Source organism: Phragmites australis, chromosome 21 (assembly GCF_958298935.1).
Source record: "Phragmites australis chromosome 21, lpPhrAust1.1, whole genome shotgun sequence".
Lineage (NCBI taxonomy): Eukaryota > Viridiplantae > Streptophyta > Magnoliopsida > Poales > Poaceae > Phragmites > Phragmites australis.
In genome coordinates, this window is record NC_084941.1 from 5531152 (window position 1) to 5547776 (window position 16625).

The 16625-nt window shown below is 41.0% G+C and overlaps 1 pseudogene; it reads left to right on the forward strand.

Moving 5' to 3' along the window:
- The first annotated feature begins 658 nt into the window (after nucleotides 1–658).
- Nucleotides 659–12495, forward strand: LOC133904073 (uncharacterized; annotated as a pseudogene).
- Nucleotides 12496–16625: the final 4130 nt, after the last annotated feature.

The following is a 16625-nucleotide window of genomic DNA, read 5'->3' on the forward strand; positions in this document are numbered from 1 at the left end:
TGAAACTATTGAGTACTTAGTGGCAGACGTAGGTATCTTGCAGAGATTGGCTCATATGAAAAGCATAAACGAACGAATTTGTTTGTGTACGGCATGTTGAGCTTCCTAGCGGCATGGAAAAAAAATTAGGCCGATTTTGAGTCAAAATTATTCAAATTTAATCAAAATCAGATCTGAAAATTTCGATTTTTGACCTTACCGGTCTTACCACTGCCCTTCAATTTTTTTTTAAAATCCGAAATTATTCGAGTAGCTCTAGCCTAGCGCTACTTAAGTGATTCAGCAGAGGTCAGGACATGCATCAGCAATTCGGCATAAGCACACAACACGCCAGATCACAGTCGCACGGCCGTCTCAGAGGGCGAGGGACCAGGTTGGTAGCAGGCGCACCTGATGTTTCACGCACAAGCAATCTGTTCCAGAGAGAAAGTAAATTTTATAGTATCGTGTCATATGAAAAATATTTTTATCTATAATGACATGTGTATTCTCTCACCTCTTTAATCTAATTGTTAAATTAAATGATATGTTGATGTACCAGAATCTCACATAAATCTTTTATTAAAAAAATATTTTCTCGGGGGCCGCCCAGCTCGCCGATACACAGACCGGCAGATCCGAAGTCGCTGAAGAACAATAAATACTGTGACCATGAGGCATGCAGCGGCGTCACAGGCGGTCGCACCTCGGAACCGGCGGCGTCGGCATCCCGCACCCCGGGCGCCGCGTGGATTCATGTGGCTTGTATGCTGCCTTCCCTGATTATTTTGGTTTCACTCTAGGCATCTCTCAAACACCGAACACGGCCATGCTTGTACGTCATCGAACACCGCCACTTCTTTTCTTCCCAGTCAGGTGAAAGCTGGAACACACAATGTCGCTCTGGGTCTGCTGGTACAATCCATAGGTTTCCCCGTGACCTGGAGTACTTCTCGGCAGGGTTTAATTTATCGATAGCGACTGATCGAAATTCGCGGTTATCGAGCTTACGCTTTGATTTGGTTTTAGAAACCGAACGGTAACCAAATTTGAATTAAAAAATTCAAACAAAATCCTAAAAAAACTAGAGACAATTCTAAGACCTTTTGTGAAAACAAATTTCAAAAATAATATCGTTTGCATCATATTCTATAGGGAGGAAGTTTGAAAAAAAGAAAAAATTGAAGCGTGCGGCTCAGCTATTAACTCATGTTAAGAAAAAGCTTAACATGCAAACACATATTTTTCATATGTAGAACGTATCTTTAAAATTGATTTCACTTCATTTAGAGTTTTATTAATTTCTCCATAATTTTTACAATATTCACAAGCATAAAGTGAACATGTTAAGAAACAGCACTTTAATTAACATTTTCATGTCTACCATTATTATTTTTACATAAAGCATAGTATAAATAAACTAATAAAAGTGCTTTCACTAATTTTGGAGGTGTGATGAGTCAGTTATGAATTAATCTAGTCTCAACATATTTACACAATCCTACATGTTACAATAACTAATTCATGAGTTCATGTATTTTTAAAAGACATAGGATCATGTAATAAGACTAACAAAATTAGTTTCATGATTTTTGGATTAGCAAAGAGTAAACTATGCATTTAACTTGGTTTAAAAAATACATTTTCTTACAGAAAAATTTCAACTTTTTTATGAGTATAAATACTTTTATCATGTAGATCATATTACAAGGAAACCAACAAAATTTGTTTCACTTGATTTGAAGCTCAGATGAATTAATTATTGATTTTATAAGATTAAGCTAATTTTTAGGTTTTTTTGTTGAACTTCACTGAAAATCAAGAAAACCGCTTGATAAATCGAGAAAACCGAGCGGTTACCAACAATACGAAAAATTTGAGAAAACCGCTCGATAAATCGAGAAAATCGCTCAGTAATTGGTCCGATTCGACCGGTTATCGAACGTAGAATCTGACATTTTTTTTTCAAATTTCAAATTTTAGCAAATAAATTTGTGTGAATTTCAACTAAATTTCGAGCGGTTATCATGATAACCGTGCATTTTCAATTACCAGGCGGGCTCGGTAACCAAAGCCCATTCGGTAAGTGAAACCTTACTCTTGCACATATTTACTGTCACACTAACATAAATAATTGACAACTATGATTTCACTGTTCAAAGTTTGACCGTCAATTTTCCTAATAAATTTGTTAGCCAATATTTATAAGTATATGATATTCTTAAAGTATTTTTGACGGTTAACCTAATGACACTTTTGCTATTTTGATTAACTAAACATTTCACAATTTATTGTTAGTCAAAATATAAACAGTCAAATTCAAAGTAGTCAATTTATTTGTAAATGAAGGTTAGCATGCGCCGACGTCGACTCGCGTGCACAACGGCGGCACACGGGACACGGACGTCTTGGTGCGTTGTGCTGATCTTGGCCAAGAACGGTCGCAAATCGTCGGCACACATCTATGATTTGAAGTTTGCGTGACAGTACATATAGTCACTTCACAGAGTAGAGCGGCAGGATAATCATGGATATAAATGGCCTCAACGTTGCATCCAGCTATATATGCTACTAGCCTACTACACGGGCACCACCCGACAACGTTAGCATCACCTACAGTTGCCGGAAGCTCACCGCACACGACGTCACACAGTCACAGGTACGAACGTATCTAGGACGATATGAGCAAGGACGACTCTAGCCCAATGCAAAGCACCCTTTCTGCCGACTGTGCCTAGATACTCCAGCGTAGTCACAGTGCAGGCGAAAGGGAGTACGGCTTTTCCCAGGACAAGCTTAGGAAGGCTGAAAGCCAAGCTAGGCACCAAAAGAGGCAGGCCCCACGAGGAGACGACGGCGATGCTATCAATTTATCATCACGAGCAAGCATGGCACGGCTCCGGCCGCTCTGTCGGGGAATTTGCATTTTACGACAAGATCGATAGACAAGGGTCACGGTCACGGAGGCCGGATGGATAGCTACCTGAGGCAATGGACGGCGGCGAGGGGACGCTCCGGCCGCCGCTTTTTGGCCTAGTGGATGAGTGGTGTGGTTGTGCTCCGGTGGCGCTGGATGCGGATGGGGAAGCTTTATTCCTGCAAGACGCATCGCCGACTGGGCGTTTAGTTGCATGCAAAGTTGCAGCGCACCAAACCAGCATTTCACTTCGCTTTCCGAAAAGATTTGGGTATGCGACTGCATGACGACATGTAACAGAAACAGAGACAGATTATCTGGGCAAAAACAGGTACCTGACAGCTCAGGGTGCGTGGTAAATTTCGTTCTGCTTGCACCTTGCTCTCTTGTGATTTGTACAGGTTTTTACTTACCCAGTTTTGATAGTACGTGTGCAGTGAGCTTGAATAGCCTGGACAACGGTTTCGTAAGCAGTCGTTCGTCCACCACGTTCTGTTCTTCCCATTTCTGCAAGAATGGACTACTACCTTACCATGACATCTGATATCAACGTACGTTAAGAACTTAACAATCTGGTCCAACTTTTGATCTTGAGATATCTTGGAGGATAGCGAAGGATGAATGGATAAGATTGGGCGATCAAGATGGGGATGTGATGGATATGGTTTCCATTATCACTTGCTTGATGGATTTCCCCCTGCAGAATGAAGATGACATTGATCAGGGGTGGGCGGTGGCTGCAGATGAGCAAGAACAGGAGACCGTAGGTACTAACCCACTAGAACATGGGGCACATTGGAGTGTTCGATCATCACACATCATGGGATGCCATGCCGACGATTAACGACTATTGTTATGCTACAAGTTTGCTGAAGGTTTTTCACGCTCCTACGCACATCCATGGAAGTAGATGCCATCTTTAGTAGGTACTTGAGCTAATATAGCCTTTTGAAAAAGATATGTAGCTCTGCTGCATATTTTCTGAAAAAACAAAAAATAGCCTTATGAAGGTCCTTGAGAATGAGTAATTGGAACTGCGAGTATGCGGAACATCTGGCATTTTGTGAAGTGTGGATATAGGCGAACATTTTGCAAACTTTATGGTGTCTAACAGTGATATGTAATTCTAAAGAACGAACGATGATTCGCATGTAGTATGATTGAACTTGGCAACAGTTCTGATCTTACGAAACAGATTAGTTGCGTCAACGCAAAATAAACTTAAGACGGACAAGGGTAAAGCCGCATGGTTGGTTAATCTAGTTCAATAAATATTTGCATAATTTTATCAAACTGCCAATAATGGATAAGATAGGTGCATCACCTTTCAGTGGAGAAGGGATATGAAAGGTGCTGTTTGGCCTCAACCCTTTCCAACTTGTGAAATCACATTTTGTACCGATTTCAAGCATTCTTCCTTGGTTTTCAAATGTAATTAAGGAAATCATTGGTGACATATAGTACTACAAGGAAAAAAAACCGCATCATCAAGGAGCACATAGCAGACAACGTGTAATCCTAGATTTATGTATGATAAAGAAAAGAAGAAGAACAACAAACGCAAAACAGAAGTTTGATAATGAATTAATGGCAGCTAGGAGTAGGTCAGTAGGGTAAGACTTCAAATTCCCACAGGCCACCAGACATTAGAGCTGTTTACTATCAGTTTTCATGGAAGGACAGTTCAAAGAACAGTACTGAGTACTGTAACCTCAAAATTTACATTTTAGTGACAATCCCTCAGTAGATTGTTGCAAGTTATGAGATCCTGGTAGCAGCTACCTTTTTAGTTATCATATGATTTATTTAGTCATCTGTGCAAGAATTGACTTACCAAGATCCATAATTGTGAAATAAATATTCAGGATGCAAAAACCGAAATTAGGACATCATGCTCAAACCAATTTGCAATAATTGCCAACGGAATATTTGAACTTCATGATTCCATACAGTTAACACCAGAAGAATTGGAATACTTACAAGATTAGCATATAGATTTCCAACTGGACCAGCTCCAGGCACAATAGTTTGATATGAGAGCGTCTTTCTCTCTCTAGAACCTTATTTACACCCAAGAGAAAATGATGAATGCCTAAAAGAGAGGAAAAGACAAGCTAAAGCATACTTACCGTCAACAGTTGACAACGATCTGCAAACCGAAACTACTCAATCAAAATGTCAAGTGTGCCAAAATGTCTTGATTCTATCATAGCTAGAGGACAAAGCTAACAGAGGAATGCACTTTATGGGCCGCATATTACGGTAATTCACTTATATAATCAAGCTTCGGGTGAATAAAAAGTAAATGCAAGAAAACTGCATGTAATATTAGATACTTTACAATTTTCCATGAAAAAGTACTACTATAATGGAAATGATAAAAATTAAGACTGGATAAACATCCCAAAAATCTGTAGCACATTATCTTTTGTATTCTTGCTAATCGCTTTAACTTTAACCTGTTACTACATAACAAACTTCTCTTTCATGCAGAATCACGTATTTTTGCATTCGGTAAACTTTGGAAACTAATGTAGGTATTACATTAGTAAATTACCAATTTTCTGAAATAAAGCATGACTAGGTCATTGTTGTCAGTATAGTCTGACTGATAAACTTGAATAACATACTAATAATAACAATACATTAAATATTCAAACTTTTTCTTGACAGTTTCCTAATTTTGAAATCAAACTACAACTGTCAAATGGCACATATTTGCTGGAAGGTACAAAAATTATTGATGCTGATAATTTTTATAACTTTTCTTTTACAATTTCTTGGACACCATAATACGCAACTACAGTGTTCTTGAGTATTTCCTGATTTCATATGAAATCGAGGTAATGGAAACAATATTTCTGTTCAAAGCTGAACCCCTGGTGATTTTTTTTTTCACACATTCTGAGAGTCTGTTATAGTCATTTAGCAACTGAGCCATTGCTGCTTTTAGAATCTCCATCCCAGACAAAAGGTTACTGAAAGAAGTTACAATTTCGCTGTGCATGAGCTCTAGAGCACTTTTCCACGTCATGGCGAAGTTCTTCACAACTGGCTCAACATCAGCAATATTTGGGCGATCAGTGTAAAATTTATATCAGGTCTTCAGCTGAAAAGAGAATATGGATAATCATTTTTGTTTACATATTCCCATGGGTAATAACATGTACATCAACTGGCATTTAAGTTTTCTGCAACTTACAAACGCGGCTCCTCACAAATTGAAGTAAATTACTGAAATATTCCATGAGCAAATCATCCTGTATTCCAACAAAGATAATAAAATCACATGAAAATCTTCCACGGAAAAGATTCAGTCAACTAATTTCAAGTCAAAGAAGGAGCCTGAAAATCTTTAAAGTTTATCTTGATATAAAATAGGAGATAGGCCAATGGTCTGGTGGTAGAGAGGCTACCTCCCAGAGAGTCGAGTCTGAGCCCTGGACATTTTCTTAAAAAAAAAAGTTTGAAAGAAACTCACATCATTGGTAAATCGAGATAATTGATTGTAAAAATCTTTCCTTTCAATCATATCTTAGTGTTCACGTCCATAAAACATGGCAAGTTTTCAACAAACGTTAATCAGAATAATTAACCCATAACATATTTTTAACGTCTAGTGTGCATATCCCAAAACTCAATAAATGGGCAGTGAGTAGCCAGTTGCCGACAATAAACTGTCCAACTGTCTGCATTAGTGCATTATGCAAGTGAAAATGCATAAATACACTGACTTTGTTTTTATGTCAATTATTTTTCTTGTTATCCATAAATTCATCATGTCAACAAATCAGAAATATTGTAAGGGGTCAAAATCACCTATTTGCTGTATAAAACTTATTGTTAATCACCTATTTTAGCTGAGTTTCAGTTGGGATTGGAGTTCATCCCAGCACGCGGTTTAAACCAAAGTATTAGATCCACTAGAAACAATCCAAGCCAGCATAACCCACAAGCTAGAACAAGCTTGCTAGTAAGATACCGTTGCTACATAATTGTACATAACCTGATACATAGGGATGAAAACGGACGGGATAAATTCCGTTCCGTTTCGATCCGTTTTGTATATTTTTTCATCCGTTTTCGAGAGAAAATGTGAAAATGAAAACGGTTATAGGGTTTTTCCGACCGTTTTCGGATTTCCCGTTTTTAATCTAGAATTTTCCGTTTTTCTAATTGAGATCAAACTTCACAAATCACAATGTAGCCCACATACAAGCCCGACCGGCCAGTCCAAACATAACATCTATCCCAAAGTTCAACCAGATCCTAGTGGTCCAGTCTCAATCGGCTGCTGACCTACTGATATTGTTCAAGCTCTTGCACCATCTCCAATCCTAGTCTGTGTGATTGTATGTTATGTCGAGTACTCGAGTTACGATATGGTAGTTGTTTTTCAGTTGATATTATATCATTACGTGGTTCATCTGTGTATGATATAAATTACTTTTGTTGGTTTGAATTAATTATGTGTCGCGGCAATGCTTGAAATCATTGTTCTATGGATCGGTATTCTCATTTTAAATTATCGGTTCCTGATTGATACCCGCATATTTATGTTCGGATTGGTTCGTTTTTGATATCCCGACATTCCCGAGTTCGTACCCGTTTCCGGCTTTCCCGTTTTCGATTCCGTTTTTGAGAGAAAATGTGAAAATGAAAACGGTTAGGGGGTTTTCCTGACCGTTCCTGTTCGTTTTCATCCCTACTGATACGGAACACATCATAGTATTTTGTCTTGGTTTTGCTGTATATTTGTGTGTGGAAACTTGCATATCACAGCAATCGTATTAAACGCCCCTCTCTCAAATTCTGACAAATAAAATTCAAGTACAATTAGAATGCACATTCGTGTCCATTTACCTCATTTCAGTTTTTAGTGAACTTCACCAAATTTGATGAGTAAACTTTCGACACCATAGACTATTAGGAACGGGTAGGCTACGCTAGCATAAAATAAAATCTTCTCTACCGTGTTCAACCAAGAAACCATACGAGTAGGGGATCATAGATCGTTATTATAAGACACGCAGTGTAGCGGAAGAAGAGTTGGAGTAGACCGATCCAACATTGTGCACGTCAATACAGAAGACGCAACTCTCCGACCAGCTCCAAGCAGCTCTGCGACCACGAAGCAGAAGTAGTCGATCATGCCAACCACCTCATCGATCACGAAGAGGAAGTAGTCGATCACGTCGTAATATCCTTGCCAATGATCAGCACTGTAGCAACAGCAGCAGCGTCTCTACGGTATCCACACATATATGGATGAAACATCGTACGCCGGTGCGCTATTACCGCTCCCGACTAGGGTTTTTGTAGGGAGTTTGGGAAGAGGTGGTGGCCAAAGTTTTGATGGTCGAATCAATGCACCCATAACCCTTACCTCCTCTTATATAAAGTACGCTAATGAGACTTTAATCACATTAAAACCCATCACGACTTTAAACCCTAATAGACTTTTAATCATATTAAATCCCACTTGGAAATCCAATCTGCATATATGATCGTCTCTATGGTATATCACCAACAATCTCCCACTTGCACTAGAGTCGATCATGCAAGTTTTAAATTCCATCCCTTTAAGTGTGTGACCCGTTAGGTTCATGTATAAACAATCGCTACCCAGAAGCTATTTCCGAATTGCAAATCAATAGTGATACCTAATAGGACATATTAACTCCTGAATGCACACAAAGATCATATCGGCTGAACCTTGATATACTCATGCACCAATCCCTTTACCACACAGTACCAGTCAAGCTCAAGGCGAGATACGTGTAACCCTTGTGATAGCTCGACCATTCACTCGATCTCATAGTGGATTACTATCTTGTGATCAACTCTTTAATCATATTGGCATGACCATGCACTTTCTTAATCCATCCATATTGAAGGGTCCAGAGATATCTCTCTCATTATCTAAGAGGGGCAAATTCCATCTTGATCGCTCACATCCTAAGACATGTTTCATAGCATACCCGAAAGTTACCTTTATAACTACCCAGTTACAGAGTAGCGTTTGGAAGCCCCTAAGTGTGTTACTTCATATTCTGGGAATCAATGACGATCTTAGACCAAAGGATTCTGCAGGTACATCATTCGAGACTACAACTGATGGCACAATGAATAACATCCCAGTAGTGTCTCAAGGTGGTTTAATCCAACACCATGTTTTCTAACATGTGTCCACATTATTGATTTGACATATCCATATCTATGATCTGTGAAACATGATCATCTATCAATCAATGCGCTAATCTATGAATCATTATTGTCCCACATAATGATATGAGATTAGGGATCATTTAGAATTAACATCATAATACAACAAAGAGTTTCACAAACAAGTCACATACTTGTTGATCAACGTAAATGATAATTATTGAAGGAACCAAATAAACGATTATTCAAAAGCACATAAACATAGGCATCTCTCACATGCACATGACTCAATCATGCAATTTTCTAATACCCATAGATCTCATGTGCACCTCATGCTTGGGCTGCAAAAGAGGCTTCATCAACGGATCAGCAATATTCGAATCCATGTGCACCTTGCATATCTTTACGCCACCTCTATCTATAATCTCTCGTATGAGGTGATAGCGTCGTAGTATATGCTTGAACTTCTGATCTGACCTAGATTCCTTGGCTTATGCAATGACTTCACTATTATCACAATAGAGATCCATTGGACTAGATGCACTAGAGACCACACCCAACTGAGAAATAATTTTTTTGATCAAACAACCTCTTTTGTGGCTTCAGAAGCTGCTATGTACTTGGCTTCCGTCGTTAAATCGGCAAGCATTTTTTGTTTGGAACTCTTTCAACTCACCGCGCCTCCATTAAGGCAAAACATAAATCTACACTACGATATGAAATCGTCCTTGTCAATTTGAAAGCTAGCATCAATATAACAATGTACAATGAGCTCCTCTATAGACTAGGAACGTATCCTTAGTTCTTCTGAAGTACTTTAGGATATTCTCAGTTGCTACCCAGTGAGCTTCATCTGAATTTGATTTGTATCTGCTAGCAACACTCATAGCATAGGAGATATCTGGGTGCGTACAAAGCATGGCATACATGATATATCTAATATCCGAAGCATATGGGATCGCACTCATCTTGTCCTGCTCATCAGGTGTTGTGGGACACTGACTCTTTCTAAGACTAATACCATGTGATATTGGCAGAAAACCTTTCTTGAATCCTGCATATTGAACTATTTCAATACCTTGTTAAACAAATACATATGCAAACAACTATAAATATATAACATACTTAAAGTATCTTAGATAGCAAATCTAACAATACTATTTCCACTTTACCTAACTAAATACTTAAGTACATGGAAAATCTAACATTAAGCTCAAAAGTGAAAAGTATTTTGAAAACGGAGGAAGAGAATTGGATGGTATATGTATTGTGTAATTTGGTAAAGAGCCAAATATTTGAGAACAATATGTCTTTTTCCTTTTTTTTTGTTGTTGATCATGATGATTGTTGACATTCAAGCCAACACAAACATGGCTAACGTCATTGATTAGTGTCTTTGTTGGTAGTTAAAACTTTCATGGAATCACAAAAACCTTGTTAACATAGTCATTGATCTGTACTTAAGATGTTTTCAGTTTTTATGTTTGATTTTGTTGATATCATGATCTCTAGTTTCTACTCATTTTCTGTGTGTTCACTGTTCACTGCATAAAGCTCAACTTATCATGTGATAACATATCGTGATAGACTGTGTCAGTTAATATAACTAGTGCCCTGGGAATGTGGGTTGTCAAAAAATTCAGGGAAGTAGGTGCCAATGTGCACAAATCTTAACTGCATTGTTAACATTGTGATGATCTTGTTGCTGACCATTAATTGTTCTGTTCACTTGCAGACTCCTGCTACCGAAATTGCTAGGTCTTTGCTGTGCATCCTGCAATCCCATGAAGCTACTGCATTTTATATGTTGTCGTAGGGCAATGAAAAATATCATCTTGAAATTTTGTAAAGAGCGCCCAGATTCAAAGCAATACTTTACCTCATCAGAAAATTTTGGTAATTCGTATTCCCTGGTTTGTTTCTTGAGATATGTTCAGGAAACTGTTGGTTCGTCACATAAAACATTTGATGAGTGTAATGATGAGGTGAAAAATACCATATTCTCCTTGGTAGATAAGACATCAGAGTTATTTTCTACACTAGCGAATGCGAATTCATTATGTTGCTTGTTGGGTAACAAGAAATGAATTAAATCCTCCCTGAGTGGTAGCCCTATTGAAAGCAAGACTTCACAACATGATGAACAGACATTTGATATATTAGAAAATTCAGCCTGAAAGTGTGTCAAAAGTACGGCTGAACTGTTGCAGAAGACTACAACTGGTATACCTGTAACTTTAAAGGATAGCAAGTGTGTTATGAAATTCGGAAACTATCATAACACGGTATGTTGGAATGGATTATAATGCACCATCTCTTGCGTAGGTGGATTCTTGTGGGGTCTCATTTCAGCATTAGAAAGCACATTCAAAAATTATCCAATAGCAAGCTTAGAGGAAAAAAAAAAAGAATGATGCTTCAGTATTATTCCAGATTTCGTGGGTATATTGCTAAATTTGAGACCTTTGTAGATATTTGCCTTCATGTGTTGTTTATGGCTAATAACAAGGATTCTGGCTCTGTTGACTTAATCTCTGTTCGTCTTTCACAAGAGCTGGATTGTGAGAATGGTTTTTTGAATATTGATGCAGCCATGGATGAAAGGAAAAAGTATGATGTAATGGATAATGAATTTCTTGCCCACTCAAATGGCATATCAGGGGTATCATGTGAAATTCATGGTGTTAATCTGTCTAATATACAGGCTATGCAAAATGTTCTTTTGGAAAAACCTTTTGAAAGGTGAATGTCCACCCGTAGCATTCACTTTGAGGGAGGTCTACAATGTATCTGCTGCTATTGTTAAACTACATGCCACTCTATCCTTACTAAGCGATCATTCTAGGCAGATATACAGCCCTGTCTGACAGCTTTCATTGGGCACAATGGTTGGGACAGCTTTTGCCACTCTACAGAAAGTTTCAGACATGTCTAGTTGGCCACGCATGTTTTCTCTTGTATGGATTGATGGAGATATCTTGAAGTTTTAGGAAGTGCTTTTACATTGCCTGAGCTCAACGTCTCAATAGAACTGTATACTCAGATAGTAAATGCCCACTTGAGGGCTATTGGAAAATGCATCTTACTTCAAGGAAAGAATGCAACTCTGCCTACCCATGAGATTGGCTCTAGTACAAAAACACTTTAATTACAGAATGCATCTGGTTATGTTTTTCCTAAATATTTAGTCGACAAGCAGAATAGATTAAATTCATTGAAATCGAGACGATGATTGCTACTTAGAAAAATTGTCAATATTATATCAAACACACATCTAAATGCAGCTCTACAAGTCATTGAAAGGGCATTGATTGGAGTGAATCAGTATAGCCATTTAGTACACGAATTACACTAGAAATCCTGATGGTGGGACAGTTTCTTCCGATGTTGCCGCTGGGATTGACTGCCTCTATCTGGTTCTTGAGTTTGTGTAAGGTTAGTAGCCAGAATTTTCCATATGATATCTCATACTGTTCAAATTATTGTTGTTATGGAAAATGGTTTCAATCCATTGCTTCTAAGATGGATGTTAAGTCAGCTTCCTTAGAGGATTTAGTAATGTACTAAGTTTTTAATAGCATTGTATATTAGAATCACTTACCCAACAATATTAAGACTATATCTAACAGGACAGTAATTCTCAGGAATTGGTTCTTGCTTCACAAATATATTTCCTATGCCAAGTTGGCAAATGCTCCCCTTGCAAATACAAGTCACCCTAGACTTTGTGCTAGTCAACCTTTAGGTTTGAACAACAATATATAAAAATGAATTTAGATTGTATGGACGACATTGATATTGATATATCCATTGTGAGATTTGCTCTCATAATACACCATTTTAGTTATTTCTGGTCACCCATAGTGACACCATTCTAATCAGACAGTGGTACATTATAGACCGAGTAAATATCCAAAAGACTTACTTCTACTGATCGAATTACTACTTATGTGCCAGCTATTAAGCATCAAGTTATTTGTATCCATGAATGAATATGCAATAGTACTTTGGAGAAACACTTGATCCACACTCCATTTCTATTTTGGTCCATTCCTATTACGGTGACCGTGTTCAGATGGCGGTAGTCTACGCAAAACCTCCACGTTCCATCCTTCTTCTGCACAAGCAACACCGGGGATGCAAAAGGACTCGAGCTCAGCTGGATTACACCTTGCCGCAGCATCTCCTTCACCTGAAGCTCGATTTCATCCTTCTATGCTGGGGTGTACCGATACGGTCGCAAGTTGATGTGTTGGGCTCCAGGCAGTAGCGAAATGACATGATCGAACTATCGGGCGGAGGCAAGCCAGTAGGCTCCTGGAATAGTTAAGCGAAGCGATGTACCAACTGTCTGATCTCCTCTGGCATATCTTGCTCATCATCTTGCATCGTTAGTGCACACACTTGTACCAATCGAGCAATAGCCCCCCCAGTTCTTCAGACCTTCCATCTGTGCGCTAGTCAGCACTGCTCCTATGCTAAATTTTGGTGCCACACCCTACAGCTCTATCTTCTTTCCTCGGTGTTCAAAGGTCATCAGCTTACTTCCCCAGTGCACCTCCATCGGGCTGTGCTCTTCCAGCCAATCAATCCCTAGTATGACATCATAACCAGCAAGAAGTAATACCTTGAGCATTGTACATAAGGTTTCTCCACCAATCCACCATTCGCATTCCAGGAACTCTCGAGTGCAGGTTAGTAAGCCTCCATCAGCAATGCGCACATGAATTGGCCTTAAGGCTCTGGACCCCTCCTCAGGTGTTGAGCAGCTTCCTCGCTGATGAAACTGTTCAAGCTCCCGGGAGTCCACCAGCATTAGTACCTCTCGGCGTTGGATGAGTCCTTGCAGTTGCATTGTCCAAGCGGACTCAGTACTGGTCACGACCTCCCGAGATATGGACATCAAGTTTTTCCTCCATTGGCTCGATTTCCTTTGGTTCTTCCGTGGGGTTCTCAGGTTCCAAGGACAACATGTTCAGCAGCTCCTCCACCACCTGCAGTTGCACCGTAGGTGAGCACCAGTGATCCCTCCTAATCCATTTCTCACCACACGTGTAGCACTGGCCCCGAGCCTTGCGGTACGCCCTCAACGCAGCAAGGCACTCCTCCATTCTGCCGATCGCCTTCTATGCCTCTGCCGTCCTCTGATTGTGCCAGCGATTGTGCTCCAGGCCGATTCGGTGGTGGCAGCAGTGGATAACTCGAGCGTGTTGTGCTGTGAGCCACTGCGGCAATCGGCTCCGTCCCACTCGCCTCCTTGCATTTCATCATGTCCAGTACTTCTTCCTGTAACAACGCCAAGGAAGCATCAGTATCCAATTCTTTCGATCGATGTAACAGCACTACTCCCCTAATCTCTTCCCTCAACCCATCCATAAAACGTGACACAAAGAACATAGAATCCCACTGAGGTTGATGAGCGAGCATGGTATGCATCATCTCATCGAACTACTCGACATACATCCCGACCGACCCTTGGTGCTTAAGCTGGAAGAACAGGCGCAAAGTTAGCAAGAATACATCCCTGCCAAATTTGGCCTCCACCCTCTCACATAATTCTCCCCAATCTAGATGATCTAGATTAACACTCTCCAACCATCTAGCGCCCCTTCAGTCCAATGCATCATGGCAATGCTCACCCAACTATCCTGACTCAACCCAAACACTCGAAAATACGATTCACAGTGTTTCCTCCATAGTTTTGGCCGATCTCCACAAAATTGGGGAAAATCCAATTTCGGAAGTGGTGTGTGATGGTAAGAGTTGTGCAACTGATGATCACCCCAATTGAACTCCTCCTGGAATGAATTGTGGAACTTGTGTTGAAGATTCTTACCCTTGCCCGGGGCTGGCGACAAGGTAGTGACTACCCCGTTCCCCATTCCCCAGTGTTCGTGATGAAAGCGGTGGCCATCCGGCCTGATCTCACGCTCCGCGGTGGCGTCGAGCTCCTCCTCCGCAAATCCGATCCATCGCTCGCCCTGGGCCTTCCTCGTTGGTGGTAGAAGAGGAGGCAGATCGCTGAGACGAATGCTGAGCACCAGATTGCTCGTGATCCGCCCCACCTGAGTCTGCAACTTGCCTAACTCCACCTTCATCTCTGTCACCACCGCTTCCATCTCCAGCTTCCACTTCGTCAGCGACTCGAGGGTCGCCATCTGAGTAGCCACCATCTCCTGTGTCGCGGTGGCCCGTTGTTCGATTTGCGCCACGGATCGAAGGAGTTCTGCGATCTGTTGGTCGTGCTCCTCCATGTGTTGCTGCTCCTGAGTACGATACCGAGGAACTTGAAGATACTTTGGAACCTCCAGGGTTGCGAGACTCTGATACCAATTTGACATAAGAACGATTCATATAGATTGGGAAGGGAAGAATTGGGGGAGGAAATACGAAAGAATTCAGAGGGGAAGGAGTTCACAAGTGTGTTCATATCTCTCATGTCTCTCTCTGGTTATAGCTCGTCCTTTAATAGCCACACGCAACGCCCCTTCACTCGCGCCCACCACCAGCGCCCACCAGCCACTCCCGCTAGTTGTATTTGCGGTTGGCCTGCCCGACGCGTAGCCCACGATGCGGCCTAACTTCTACCTTGCCCTCTTCACCACTCGGTCTGGCCTTGGCCCGCAATGACCCATGATAGCCTTCGTCTACCTCCCGACGGACGGTGCTGACACCTCGTTGGAGAACACCGACGCGGTGTCGGCAGAGAGGATCACGAGCTGCGAGAGAGCGTATTTGGCCTCGTCGGTTGGTTTCGGATTCTTGCCTGCAGCAATGCAAAAGAAAAACAATCAATTGACCGCACTGGGTGCTGCTTGGCAACTAGGAAGGAACAACGTCGTCTGCCGATCGAAACACATAGCCAGATCAGATGTCGTGCTGGGTCTCTTACTTCGGATGGGCGTGCGGCACCTGCTGTAGTAGTAGATGACGACGTTGGGGTCCTGGTAGATCATGGCACGGCAGTAGGGGCACGCTAACTTGTGACTTATTACCTGCAACAACAGGGAGGGAGCCCGTAAGGGACAGCCGACTACAGCAAGAATTGGGTCGATCGCGATCGAGCATGGAGCCCGATGGCAAAGCCACAGGGTGTGGTCGAGCCCGCCCGGGTTCGATCTCCCGGCGTCGCACCTTCCCGATTGGCCTCCAATGAAGGCCCCGGGTGAAGGGGTCCGGTGTTAAAAAAAAAAGAATTGGGTCGATCCAGAGGCTTACCTAGACAACAAATTCTTTAGGATCCTCTCAAATTCTTCTTCACCTCTTCATCTACCGATCGTGGGAAGACAAGAATGCCAAGATCATAAATTTCTCTGTTACAAGACACCTTGACGCAGGGCCTAATTGCGAGACGTGATGCCAAAGGGAGCTGAACAAGGAAGAACTAGAGAGAGAGAGAAAAAAACAATCTCCTTTTCTCGAAACAGCAAGGAAGCAACAGCTGAAGATAAGAGGCATGCCACTAAGAGGACTTTCTTTTCTTAATTAAAAAATCGTAATGGAAAGGCTGTTATCACGAATTAGAGCGCAGACTGCTGCTTCCAAACCGCCGTTGACGAAAAGG